At 42.8% G+C, this 14316-nt stretch overlaps 1 protein-coding gene across 2 annotated transcripts in view; it reads left to right on the plus strand.

Annotated features, from left to right (window-relative positions):
* FRMPD4 (FERM and PDZ domain containing 4) overlaps positions 1–14316 on the plus strand; it is a 711592-nt gene that overhangs the window by 532463 nt on the left and 164813 nt on the right. The gene's annotated exons all lie outside the window — the stretch shown is intronic.

The raw sequence follows: 14316 nt of genomic DNA on the forward strand, positions 1-14316 counted from the left end.
GATTTTGTATTTTTCTAGATAGATCAAGTCCACCATTACTCACCTCCCCACACCGCTCTTCCCAATTTAGTTTTCCAGAACCAGTTGCCTTTGTGATTCTAAATAATGTTGCCCTTACTTCTTTTTTACTTCCACCATTAGTAGCATGTCTGCAGGCTAGTCATTTCACCAGACCATAGTCCATATTGTTCTCACTCACGTTGTTGTTTTGTGTAGTTGGAACTGACTCACCGCTGACCCTCCAGCAAGTTTTCAGGCACAGTAAAACACATAGAAAGAGATTGCCCATCTTTCTCCTATGGAGCAGCTGGTGGATTCAAAGTGCCTGCTTTTGGGTTGACAGTCAAATTCCTTACCACTAAGCCACTAGAGCTCCTTAATATGGTAATATACATAGAAAACTCCAAAGATTCAGTAATAAAAGCTGTAGGACCTAGTTGCATGCCCAGCGAAGGTAAATACCATGTTTCTCTGGTGGTTCAAATCAAACAGCCGCTCCATGGGAGAAAGATGCACAGTCTCTTCCCATTAGGATTTAAAGCCTTAGAAACCCAGTGAGTCAAAAGGAGTGTGTGAATTTCACATATTAAGATGAAAATATAATTCCTGTCCCCTTCTTACTTCTTGTTGCTCTTTCCCATAACCAGTGTTTTTTTTTCTTTAATATTACAAAGGTATAAAACACTTAAAATGATTCTGTAATCAGTAAGGCTCTTGTATCTTAGGTACGGGTTGATTTTGAGTATTCAAATTCCCTGGAGAATTTTATTTTTTATTACTAAGAAAACAGTATTCATTGCAGGACTGTGAACAGGAAAGTTTCAAGCTGGAAGCACCCTTGTCAGATGGGGCCAGTGTGCATCCCCAGGAGACAAAGGATCAGCATGTAAATAAACCATTTGGGAAAAATATGTGAAGATGTTTGGTCCTTGAGGCATGGGGGAGGGGAATGTTCCTGACAACAGAATCATGCAACTGACTCCCATCTGGTGCCCTAACCAAGGGAGCTACTCATCTAGGTACTAACTTCTTCCTGCCCAGTGGCAGAACTTTACATTTCAAATAACAAAAAGTGGAAGCGGAAGTTACTGTTTACAAGCAGCCATTAACCCCTACCTTTATTTTGTTCTGTATGTATTTAGACCTCTCTCTCTTCAAAGGGCTCTGATAGCCTAGTCTACCTTCTAACTCTAAGGCCAAGCCCCACTGGCCATTCAGAGTCATCAGTGGCTCTGTGGGAGAAAGATGAGCAGTCTTCTCCCATGTGATTGGAGGAGGCAGCTAGGAGCCCGTTCCTGCTCAAATGCTACTGATTTTGATCTGGCATTTTTAGAGTTGGTGTGGCCTGAGCTGTATTCACTCACTCACTCATTGTTGATGAGTCATAACCAATCGCAGCCCACTCTCTACTGGGTTTTCAAAGGCAGTTAAAGTGCATGAGAGGAAATCGCCCATTGTTCTCCCTTGGAGAGGCTGGTGGATTAAAACCACAGGAGAGGTGGTGCCTTTCCTCCGTAACTCCTTTGCTTTCTCTCCTAACAGACTGTGAGATTTTCTTCTTTGACATAGCTGTTGATGTTCCTTACTGAGGAGCCTTAGTGTAAGGAGAAAGGGGTCCACACAATTTAGGTACTTCTATAACATACCTAGCAGCTCTGTGGATGAAAAGGCCTGACAATGGTCTGCTTCTGTAAACCCTATGGAGCAGTTCTCTATGATCCCCAGGCTGCTCCTGGATCGGAATCGATGCAGCCAGCAGCAGCGCATTAGTCTGTGTTATGATTTGTATGTTATCCTCTCACAGTCTCTTTCTCAGTGTTCTCCTCTCTTTTCTTCCCTGTGTTAAGCGCTTCAGCCTTGCCAGCGGTAGAGTCAAATGTATAGACCAGCCTTCATTTCCAAGATACTTCTTTCTCAGAGTCTCCATTCTGTGCTCTAATTTCGATAGTGCCTTAGCAGGCCTCTGACATCTGTTATCTCTGCTTCCTTCCTTCTCTTGTGTTGGAGCCATTGCTTTCTTGATTTAGTTGGAGCGCATCCTCAGATAATTTACGTGTGGGAGGTAAACGTTCTGTAATTCTGCATGTTTGGATGATACGATTCTCTCTTGACATCGAATTCCAAGCTGAAACTTACCTTCCCCCAGAAATTTACAAGCAGGCTATAGCGCTGACATGCCTCCAGGCTTGCAGTCAGATAATTATCCGAGTGCACAGGGAGTTGCACTGCTAACACAAAGGCAGTACCTCTCGGATGGTTCGAATCCACCAGTGACTCCGAGGGAGAGAGGCAGGCAGTCTCCTGTGCAGTTTACAGCCACTGCGGACGTGCTGGAGGCTCCGAAAGGAGGCAGTTCTGACTCGAAGGCAGAAACTGTCAATGGGCGGCCTGTCTTCTCTCCACACCTCCTAAGACTTTTTCTATCTGTCCCCCGCATATTGACTTTCCACTGCAGTGCCTTCAAGTGTGTCGTCATGACCTGACCTGGTTTCGTTTCAGCTAACGTTCTCAGGTTCAAGTCCCTGATCATCTAGCTGCAGCACTCTTGCAAATCCATTTATTTTTCTAATTCCGTCCTCTGTTTTCTCTTTCATAAATGCCTATCAATTGTTTATTTAACTTTTGATCATCTTTCATTATTTTCCTTGTCAGATTTCTCATACTTTGTGTTTTTATTCAAATGTATGGATTTTTTGTTTTATATTAAATTCTAGATTTCATATCTAAGAATACGTCCTTGTTTTCATACTTCTTCACATTTTCTTTTTTTCTAATAAAGCGCTGTAGCAAGAAAGCCTTGGTCATCATCTAACTCTACTGTTAGCCTATAGACTATATACCTAGATATATAATTACTAAGATATGTGTATGTGTTTTCATTGCAGGCACTTAAAATGGTTCTTTACAAATATGCTGCAGTAAATCCTTCTTACACATCTAGGAGTAAAACCTTACTTTGCATTTATTAACAAGTATGTTTCAGAACTGTATTGGCCATTTTAATCTATGTGCCAGTTCATATGTTTCATCCTTTTAAGAACTGGCTTCTCTTTCCTCTTTAATGAAATTATCTTTTTTTCTTTTGTATTATATATTTGTCTTCTCTATATGTTGTAGGTGTTTCCTTTCATTATAGTTTTTTTAATATCTTTGTATATGCTTCTGCCATTTTAAATTACCATATAATTGAACCCACTTGCCTTTTATTTAATAGGTTCTAATCATTATATTATTGTTAGAAATGCTCTTCTGACTCTAATTTTTTTTTTACCCTTAGTGCTTTCTTTTTCAATGTTGTGTGTCTAATATACATTGGAATTTTTAAAATATATTTTGGGATTTAATTTACAAACCTTCTAAATATTTCATTAACTCTGTTGTAAACAACATGATGATGGATGGACTTTTTTAAAAAAGAAGTTTGGAGTTGTCAACTCTTTCATTTTCTTAGGGTCCACAATCATTGCAGCAGCAGTCAAGAAACTAAGACATGCACATTGGCTGTCAAGGAAGGACCTGTTTAAAGTGCTAAAGAGCAAGGATATCACTTTAAAGACCAGAGTGAGCCTCACTGGAGCCATGGACTTTTTAATGCTTCATACACATGTGAAAGTTGGACAGTTCATGAGAAAAACCAAAGAAGAATTGATGCTTCTGTGGTGATGCAAACAGTATTAAATATCCCATGGAGTGCCAGAAAGACCAGTCTGTCTTGGAAGAAGTGCTACCAGGGTGCTCCTTAGACACACAGATGAAAGTTGGTCTCCTGCTTTGAGCATCTTGTAAGGACATGCAAGTCCTTGAAAAATTGCTGCGCTAGGGAAAGTAGAGGGTTGGCGAAATAGAGAAGGGCCCTCGAAGAAATGAAGTGACACAGCGATTGCAACAATGGACTTCAGCTTGGTGGGGATGATGATGATGGCGCAGGATATGATCTGGTTGTTCATAGGGTTGCTAGGAGTCATGGCTGACTCCACGTCACCTAACAACAATTGCAAGCAATAGTCTTTCTTGGTGATTGCATTGCTCTTCTCTGTGTCTCAATCATTTCTCTCCTATTGTGGGACATATCAGTTCTTATACCAATAAATTCCGGAGCACAAAGGTTCCATGGGGCTCCTCACACTGTCCTTTGCCAACTGACCAAAGTCTGGTCACTGTCATTCTCTGTACGTCAGTGCCCTCTGGTTTTCAGAGGCACAGGAGGAGTTTTCCCAGCTTTCTCCTTTGGTGGCTGGTGGATTCAAGCAGTTTACCTTTGGATTGGCAGCAGAACTCTTTACCCACGAGGTCCCCAGAATTTCCTAGAAAGAAATTTAGTCATTTGAAAATGAAAAAAAAAAGCAAAGCAAAACAACCCCACTGCATCAGGTTGGTTCCAACTCACGGCAGTCCTCCATGTGGTTTCCAAAGCTAGAAACCTTTAAAGGGAGAAGACCTCCCATCTTTCTCCCATGGTGCAGATGGTATATTCAAACTCCTGGCCTTTTAGTTAGCATCCCCATGAATTACATACTCTATCACTTGTTGTTGTTGATTGTTGTCAAGTCGAGCACGACTCATAATGACCCCATGAACAATAGGCCTAAAACCTTTCTATAACTATCGTCGTTTATCAAAGTTCCTAGAGTTTCCAGAGGCACGTGGTTTAGGAAGTGGATGGCACCTTAAATCTAGTAATAGTAATACGCATAATTAGTGGAGTGTGCTTGGCACTCGCAGCAAAAATTGGTAGCCGCAGCTGAATTGGTGTTCTTTAGTGCCTAGTACAGTGTTTTGATGACAAAACTATGAATTAAAGGGGAAATGAAATGAACCTAAGGTATTGAAAAGAACTGAAACCACTTGTTTGGAAGGAAGCAGAACATAGTTATATTGTCCTTTTAAAAGTCAGGAGGGATTGGAGCTACATCTCCCAGAGGTTTATCCTGGGTCTTGGATTAGTTTCCCACAGGAAACAAATGTCACATTAATAAAGGTTGAAAGTAGTTTTCAGTCCTTAAATTGAATTAAATGAATATTATTGTGACAAGTTAATTAGATAGCCATAAAATTGCTAAATATATGTCATTGGAAATGGCTATGTTCCATATTTTGTTAAACATCAATTATGATCATAAGAAATCTGCATCTAATAAAATGGATACTGCTGACACATGTTAATTATTCTGCAAAATAATTAAGCTCTTTAAAAATCTCAGTACACTATTAAGCATGCCTGGCCTCCGAATGCAGGAGCTATTTTGAGCTTATCCGAAGAAGTCAAACAATATAAACGTGGAAGACGGTTTCCCCTGCAAATCCTTTTAGTAGAACAAAAAAGACTAAGGCAAATTTCTGTCATGAACCAGTGCATTAAATCACTGTGCTCTGGCCTCCGAGTGTTCAAGTCGGAATGTCCCCCTTCTGTCGTCGGGGAGTTGTCAGGTGCCATCAAGTTGGCATCAAGTTGGGATCCAGTGAAACAAAGCCCTGGTTGATCCTACAGTATCCTCACAGTCTCTGCTGAGCTGAAGCGCCTCTCTTACAGAAAAAGAAAGCAAAGCGAGGACGAAGTGTTTCCTTTGGCCCTGAGATGGCATGTCAGTTCTCTACATGTCTTCTTAAGAAAAGACTTTGAAGCACGTGCCTCTAACCTGTAAGCTCTCTGGCCCTGACCAGTGGTCCTGATTGAGGTGAATGTCGTGGCAAATGTTAATTCAAGTGGTGATTGCCTCCCATAAATGTTTCTCCATCTGTGTACTGAGATTTCTTTAAAAAAACGTCACCAGGGAACTGAGAGGCTAGAGAAGAGGCCTGTGTAAACTGTGAGGGTGACTGCAAATCGCGAGCTCTGTGGAGGGTGACTGTTTGATCGCCTGCGCTCTCTCCCAGATGTCTCCTGCCTGCCGAGCCAGTGCTTTGCAAAGTGCCCTCCTCGGGCCCTCACCAAAATCCTGGGATGCTGTTACATGCATGTAATGATGTAATGCGGAAGCTATGTAATGATCCCCATGCCCTCCTGATCTGATAAGCCAAACAGTTGTAAGAGGATTAAAGGCAGGATGCAACACCCTTAATCCCATCATAGCCCTGATCTGATGTCAGGGCAGTTTCCCTAGGGTGAGGTGGGGTGGGGGGCGGGGAGGAGAGAGCACAGAGAAAGGAGATCTCAGTGCAATCAGGAAAGAAGAGCCAGGAGCACAGTGGGCCCTTTGGACCTAGGTTCCTGTGCTGGTAAACTCCTAGAGCCTGGAGACAGAAACACAGAGTGAGAAAGCAAGCGAGCGCCTTCTGGCACCCTGAGTTTGGACTGTTAGCCTCCTATGTTGCAAGAGGATATATTGCTGTTTGCCGAAGCTATCCATTTGTGGCTTCTCTGTTAAATCAGCGCTCAAGAATGTCAGACAGATGCCTATATTAAAATTGCACGTTGCTGGGTAATGCTAAATGAAATAATGGGGTGAGTTTGATTTAGGCTATTAGCTAATCTGGGAGTTTGCAATGCACTCTGCCTAGGCAAATAGCTTCAAAGTAGAGATCATGGACAATATCAGAACACTGTTACATTTCCTTTAATTATAGGCAGTTTAATTTTTTTTTTTAATTTGGAAATGCAGACGGAGGGTGTGTGGTGTAATCTTTCACATGCCATTTGCTGTCTCTGAAGTCCTATGAAATCAGAATCTTAGTTCCGTGAACGTGTGTTTTTTTTTAATCCACCTTTTCAAGCATTCTCATGCCCACTGCTGCCTGCTGGCCAGCAGGGCAAGCTGTGCTGATGGCCGGGAGACAGCATTTCAACAGCCTTGCAGGCAGAGCTTGGGTCTGTTTACCCTTATAGCCCAGTGCTTTATACAGTCCCTGGCACCTAAGAGCCAAGTTGAACCAAACCCACTGCCTCCATGTTGATCTGTCCTTTGGGCTTTCAAAGGTGTAAATCTTTGCAGGAGGCAACTACTCACCTTTCTCTCTCAAAACAGCTGGGTGGGTTCGAACTGTTGACTTTTCAGTTAGCCACACAACACCTAACACATAGCATGGCCAGAGCTCCTTTGGCACTGACTGAACATTCAGTATTCATGAGAGTTTGTTGGAACTCCAGTTCTTTAAGATGAACTGGAATTTGGGAAAGTTCTAGAAAGTTTGTAAGTTAGAACGTATCACCTTGGACAAAGGCCATGAGATAATTCTGTCTGTGACCCTCTTCGCCCACAAACTCACTGCTCCTTCCTTTTGTACATTATCAGAATTTGGTTTGCGGACAGAGCACAGTTTGATGAGCACTTCCTTTTCCCTTCCCTCCTCCTCCAGACATTTCCTCCTGCCATCAGTCAGTCAGTCGGTGAAGCATCAGAGAGAAACCATGACACCAGCCAGGGAAGGCAAACTCCGTCCTCAGGAAGATTAGTCCCTCACCCATGGCATGAAGAACGTTGCTCAAATTCGTGCCACCAAGATCCTAAGCAAATCTCAGTGAATGAAAGCAGACAGCATTCAGGAACACCTCGTTTGATTGCACATTGTTTAATGGTGTCATGTAGATGCGTGTTTTTACAAACTGAACGTTCGGGGCAACCCTCCATTGTGTTGTCAGGAAACTTTCCCCTTCAGTGTACTCTCATTTCTTAACTCTCTGGTGACACCGGAGATGATGAGGATGGCACAGGATAGGACAGGGTTCAGATCTGCCGTTCACAGGGCCACTGTGCGTCGTACCTGACTCGACGGCACCTAACAGTAACAGCAGTATTGCACACTTCGTGGACCACTGCCAACAGCAGAGTACCCATGTGCACTGAAGTCAAGTAGACTTCGACTGCTGGTAACTTTCCCCTGGGTTTCTAAGGCTGGACGTTTAATGAAGACTGACTGCCCATCTTGTTCCTTCAGAGTGGCCGCTGGGTTCGACCTGACGGCTTTTCAGTTGGCGGTGCCCCACTCTCTGCATTTCATCACTGGGCCTTTTTCATAGATTCCAGCATAGTGAAAATAGAATTTTTACATACACTCAACGAAACCGGGAACCAGCTCCGATGCTGTCAGGTTGATTCTGACTCATGGCTCCTCACCATTGGTTCCGGAGGTAGTAGATCTTGGTAGGAGAAGCTAGTGGGTTCAAACCACTGACCTTTGGATTAACAGCACAACACTGGGAAACCAACCAAATCCCCTATGAGTCTCTTTATGGGGACATTAATTTTATTGCCATGGTCTGGAACTGAACCTGTGGGTTTTCTGAGATCTGCCTGTATTAAGAAAGTGAAATGCCAAGGCTAATTGGAGATGATCTAGAAATTCAGGAACAATTTCATATTGAAAACTCCGTTAATATCAGTAGAATTTATTGTCTTGTGGCACATCTAGGGAGTTTTGGTGGAAAAGTCCATAGAGAGTTGCACTCTAAACTAAAGGTGGCTGGTTCAAATCTACCAGTGGGTCCATGGGAGAAAGGTAGGCAGTCTCCTCCCATGTGAGTTACTGCCTCTAAAAACCTGCTTGAGGGTCAGCTGTGGCTTGGTTCTGATTCAGTGGCAATGATTCTGAGGAGTTGGTTTTAGTATTGCTCTCCCCTTTCTTCATAGACTGCCAACTTGTCCAGTTTTCTTCATGATGGTATGTTAATAGTCCAAATACAGCAGAAGCCAGGCCAGTTAGACCATTTTGCATTTAGTTGTCACATCATCTTGGTCTGAAATGGTCCTTCTTTTTCTTCTGCATCATCGCCATTTTTAAGACTGCTGGGCCGGTCATTGCACAGGAAGGCCCCCTGTTGGAGTTCATCGCCTGCTTCCTCGTGAGTAGACACTGGTCATTCCTGCCTGGCTAGACACACACATGGGAGATGCTCTCCTCTCAGACTTCTCATCATTTCTGTTTGCATCTTCATGGTGATGCAAGTCTAGATCACTTGGATAAACTCATATTTGGATTCTCTCCTCTCTCGAGTTATTTTTCCTTTGTGTAATTAAAAAACTGGCCTTTGAGCAGATGCTTTAAGACAATGGAAAATTCCTATTTTATTTTATTTTTAATCCTGGGATGAAAAAACAACCATGAAGGGCAAAAACAATCCTAGTCCTTCACATTTTGTGTTGTCGTTACTAGGTATGGCTGAGTCGACCCTCAGAAAACCAGCTCGGAACTGTGCCCTGTCCCAAGCTGTCTTCACAATCGCTGATGTACTCAGGACCACTGTTACAGTCACTAGGTCGGTCCACTTTGTTGAGGGTCTTTTCCTATGCTGACTTTTTCTAGTATGATGTCTCATGACCTGAGGAGTCCCGCTAGCGGGCCTAACCAGTGGTTTTCCAGAGTAGTTGTGACAAATTTTGCGAGAGCACAAGTTCTCTATATTCATTCCTAGAATTCACTTCACAGTAACTCACAGAAACCAGTTCACCCGAGCTCAAATCCATGTCACACTGTTTATAGTGATTGTTACCAAACAGCGTGTAATTCTGGGCATTTATTATATGAGTATCTATGTTGTTGTTGCATGGTGTTGAGTTGGAACCGACTCATAGGTGATCCTGCAGTGGGTTTTGGGGAAAACCATAAATTTCATACTGGTGGCCTCATGGTAAGAAGCTGCCCTGCAATCCAAAGGCACATGGTTTGAATTGACCTGCTGCTCCGTGGGAGGATGGACAATCTCCTCCTGGGTCATTAACTGCCTCTAAAAACCCACTGGAGGGTCAGTGGAGGGTTCTGACACACAATACAAATTGCATAATGTAACCTTAAGGTTTTACCTTTGGGTTGGAAGCACAATTAGGGCTCCCTATCTGTCTATATTACCTGTCTTTTTTTATTTCTTAAGCTATCTAAGATGAAGTGTTTCTTGATCATAATGTGTATTTGGGGTCGAAGGTGTGAGGTGGGATTGAGGGGCAACTTCGTGTCTCAGTCAACTCAAGGCCATGACTTGAGTCTTAGTGCCTCTGACGGATTAGTGTCATTAACATAAAAGTCATCTCTTAAACACATTGAACTGAACTCTATTAACGTAATTGATAACCAGCGGAGCTGTAGGGATTTTGCTGCTGTAGGGAAACTGACAAACATCTTGTCCTTTTAGATCCCACAATTAGATTCAGAAGGCACAGTCAATAACCATTTTGCAGGCGTTAAATTCATTGTCTTTAACGATGACAAAAATCTCTGGGTGGATGAACTGGCTGTTGATAAAAGACTAATCGTTGAAACACTTTGCAGTAGTGGTATTGACAAATAGAACTGACTCCTTGAAGGACAAATTTGATCATGAATTAATGGAACCTATTTTCGACGTTAATTTGTACAAGCCCTAATAGATCCTTGATTTATTGCATCTCATTTTCTCAAGCTGAAAGCATGACTGGAAAAATTTATCAGTCGAGATAAGCCTTGTGATCCTTTGAACTGTAACCCTCCAAACGAATAGGACTGTGGTTCTTGAATAAAATTAATCTCAACATTGGTGCATTAAAATTTATATTTAAGGGCTCTGTCAACTTTATATATACTCTGCTTTCATCTCCGATATCTATCTATCTATCTATCTATCTGCCTATCTATCTCTATCTATATATCTGTATCTATCTCCCACTTTCATCTCCTATGATTCAAAATCATAGGAGCTCAAAGGGAAAACCTTAGGGATTTTATTTCCTCAACCTATTTAATATTGGATCCTGGTCAAGCAATATATTTTAAAATCTTGAAACTTTCCTTAAGAGAGCACTTGGCATATAATAAGAAGCTCCGGTGGCGTAGGATATATGATGATGATGATGATGATGATGTTGTGTGCTGTTGAGTCAGAGCTGACCCATGGCTGACCCTCCAGTGGGTTTTCAGAGGCAGTTAATCACATGAGGGGATATTGCCCATCCCTCTCTTGTGGAGTAGTTGGTGGACTTGAACCTGGTGCCTTTGGGATTGCAGTGCAGCAAAAAGAGATTGGTGGTTTTAATCCACCAGCTGCTCCACCAGAGAAAGAGAAGCAATGTCCTTTGGTAAAGATGTACAACCTGGTAAACCTGATGTTAATATGGATCAGAACAGACTCAGTGCCACTGGGTTGAGTTGGGTGTTTGGTTGTCCACCTGTAGGATAGGGAGCTCTGGTGACCTCGTGGTAAGAAACTACACTGCAATTCCAAAGGCACATGGTTCTAATCCCACCAACTACTCCACAAGAGAGGGATGGGCATTCTCCTCCCTTGGGATTAACTGCCTCTGAAAAGCTGCTGGGCGGTCAGGTATGAGTCGGTTCCAACTTGACCGTACACAACAACAACAATACGTAGGAGATGTGGTTGACGTTGGACAGCATTTATGCCTCTGGGATTTTCCTTGCTGTTCCTTATCCCCGTGGTTGTTCTAGATTTACTTCTCCAGATTCATCTCAAAAGCACTGTAAAGACAGCCCTGGCCTCCACCTGCTGCCCGCTAGAGTTCGTTGGAGAAAGACATCATGCTTGGAAGAGCAGAGGGCCCGTGAAAAAGAGGGCAACCATGAGCAACATGAATTGATACTGTCTGCAAACCAATACAAAATAAAAAGAAAGTGGAGGAGAAAAGAAAAACCCCAAACCATGAATCATCAATACAGTGGCTGCCCCAATGGGCGGAAGCACTGCCGAGATCGTGAGCATGGTGTAGCCTCGGGCAGTTTCCGTGTTGTACACAGGGCGCTCAGAGCCACAGCCGATCTGATGACAAAAATAACAACAACAGAGTTGAATTTACTGCACCTTGTGTGGAGTGTTTCCTTCCGCCTGACTCCTCTCACCACAGACATTTTTATCTCTGGCTCCCCCTACTGGACAGGAATCTACTTGAGGTTAGGAAATGAATGTAGTATGTCAGTGTAAAACCTTTCGTTTCAACAAAGCCTCTCCAAAGATCAATGATGTCAGCTTAAAGACTACTAAGGTGCACCCAAGTCAAGCCATGATCTTTTCAGTAACCAGCTATGCATCTGAGAGCTGGGCAAAGAATAAGGAAAACAGAAGAAGAATCGATGCCTTTGAGCTATGGTCTTGGAGACGAGTGCTGAATAGTTCATGGACTGACAAAAGGATAGATATGTGTCTTGCAGAAGGTGCAGCCAGAGTGCTTCTTAGAGGCAAGGGTGGTGAAGCTTCATCTCACATACTCTGGGCATGTTAGAAGAGGCTGTTCCTTGGAAAAGGCCATCACGCTTGGAAAGGTGGAGGGGTCAGCAAAAGAGAGGAAGACCCTCGGCAAGATGGACCAACACAGTGGCTGCAGCAGTGGTATCAAATATGTCAGAGATGACGAGGATGGCACAGGACGGGCCAAGGTTCAGATTTGTTGTTCACAGGGCCGCTATGAGTCATACTGGAATCCAGAGCACTTAAGGACAACATCCTGTGTAGAGGAATGAGTACATGACTCGATCAATGGCCTAAGCCCATTCCTTCAAGACCTTTGCCTGGGCTCTTTCTCTCACCATCTCCCCTTAGCTCAGTCCCTCACGTCATTCTCATCGCTTAGAAAGACCTCAACTTTCATCTTGTTAAAATAAACTTCAAGCATATTGAAACAAGCAAGGAAGCCAACCATACTGTCAACGGGTTGCTTCCAACTCGTTGTGACCCTATGTGCTACAAAATAGAACTATGCCTTGAGTGTGATCCTTGCGGGAGCTGATTGCCAGACTTCTGCATTGCCATTGGGTGAGCTCAGATCTTTCAGTTATAAGTTGAGCACAAACTATTTTTACCACTTGAGGAAAACACATTAAAGAATCCTGGTGGCCTAGTGGCAAGAAGCTGTGCTGCAGTCCCGAAGGCACACGGTTGAATCTACCAGATGCTCTTCTGGAGAAGTATGGGCAGTCTCTTCCTGTGCCAGTCAGATCCGACTAGATGGTACACAACAAGAAAAAAGAAAGAGAGGAAAGCACATGGAAAGACTCTTAGTTGTTGACTAAATCTTACATATATTGATATAAAATGCAGAAGATACTCATTTTTTTTAGAAGATACTCATGTTAATAGAAAATTTTAAAAGTCTATTTCTTGTTTCCTCTGCCATTTTTAAAGAAAATGCAGGGTGGAAATCTTTATTTTTTTTTTACTTGTTTGTGGTATTTATTATATTATTCTATAATTTCTACGTTCTACTGAATCATTTCTTAAATGGGAACAAATATTAATCTCTTCCAGTAAGTTAAACAAATAGGTGGCTTCCAGTTTTCTTGAATGAGCCTTTCAAAGATGTGTTAAACATGGAGGACCCATCTAACTCCTAAACTCAATGATGCACACTCTTGTGTCAGTTTTACTGTTTTTCTATTAAGTTTGATATGTAGGTAATTTTAACAAAGGAGAAAAGTTTATGAGAGAACTTTAACTGATAGAAAATGCCTTCGCTGAGATAGAAAGAAACCTCACTTTACTTAAATTGTTGTGTATAATCAAGTTGGAACAGCCCCATAGATGACCCTCCAGTGTCTTTTCGGAGGCAGGAAATTACATAAGAGGAGATTGTTCATCTTTCTTCCACAGAATAGCTATTCCATGGATTTGAACCATGTACCTTTGGGCTGGCAATGCAGTGGATTCTACAGTGATCGTTATATTCTATAAATCCAGCACCTTAATTATATTTTTAAAAATTTGTTTCATCCCCAGATAATAGTTTATTTGATCACCGTTTGCTTTTGCTTTGCCAGTAACTGTTGGCATTTATGTAGGTACAGCTTTACTGTGTTATAAATACTCTGGTGGCCTAGTGGCAGGAAGCTGCACTGCAACCCCAAAGAAACAAAGTTCAAAGCCACCAGCTGCTTCGCTAAAGAAGGATGGACAATCTCCTCCCGTGCAATTACCTGCCTCTGAAAACCTGCCAGAGGGTCAGCTATGGGTCGGTTCCGACTCAACGGTACACAACAACATTGTGTTGTTAAGTGCTGTCGAGTCTCAGGCGACTCATAGCGACCATATGAAGGAGAGTCCTCGACGCTTGGGTGCCTTTCATCCTCTCTCCAGGTTCATAGGGTTTCCGGAGGCAAGCTATTACGGAAGTGAATGCCACTCCTCCTTCCAAGCTTGTTTTAATCGGGGAGTTCCACCCCTCTCTCTGTCCACATTAACCAGCCATTAATGCATTTGACACATCCGTGTCACAGTGTTCAGGCTCACAGCAACCACAAGTGACCGCGGTATGGCAACTGTACACCAGGACTATACGACCTAGAGGAATGTCTGAACAAAAACAATGAAAGATGGGCCGGAGGGTTGCGGATTAAAAGTCACCCACCTTTGGATTGGTAGCATTGCTTTCTGTCCACTGGGCCAGCTGATATCTCTCTCTCTCTCTC

The sequence above is a fragment of the Elephantulus edwardii genome, unplaced genomic scaffold, assembly GCF_000299155.1.
Source record: "Elephantulus edwardii isolate Elephantulus edwardi_28Jun2011 unplaced genomic scaffold, EleEdw1.0 scaffold00115, whole genome shotgun sequence".
Lineage (NCBI taxonomy): Eukaryota > Metazoa > Chordata > Mammalia > Macroscelidea > Macroscelididae > Elephantulus > Elephantulus edwardii.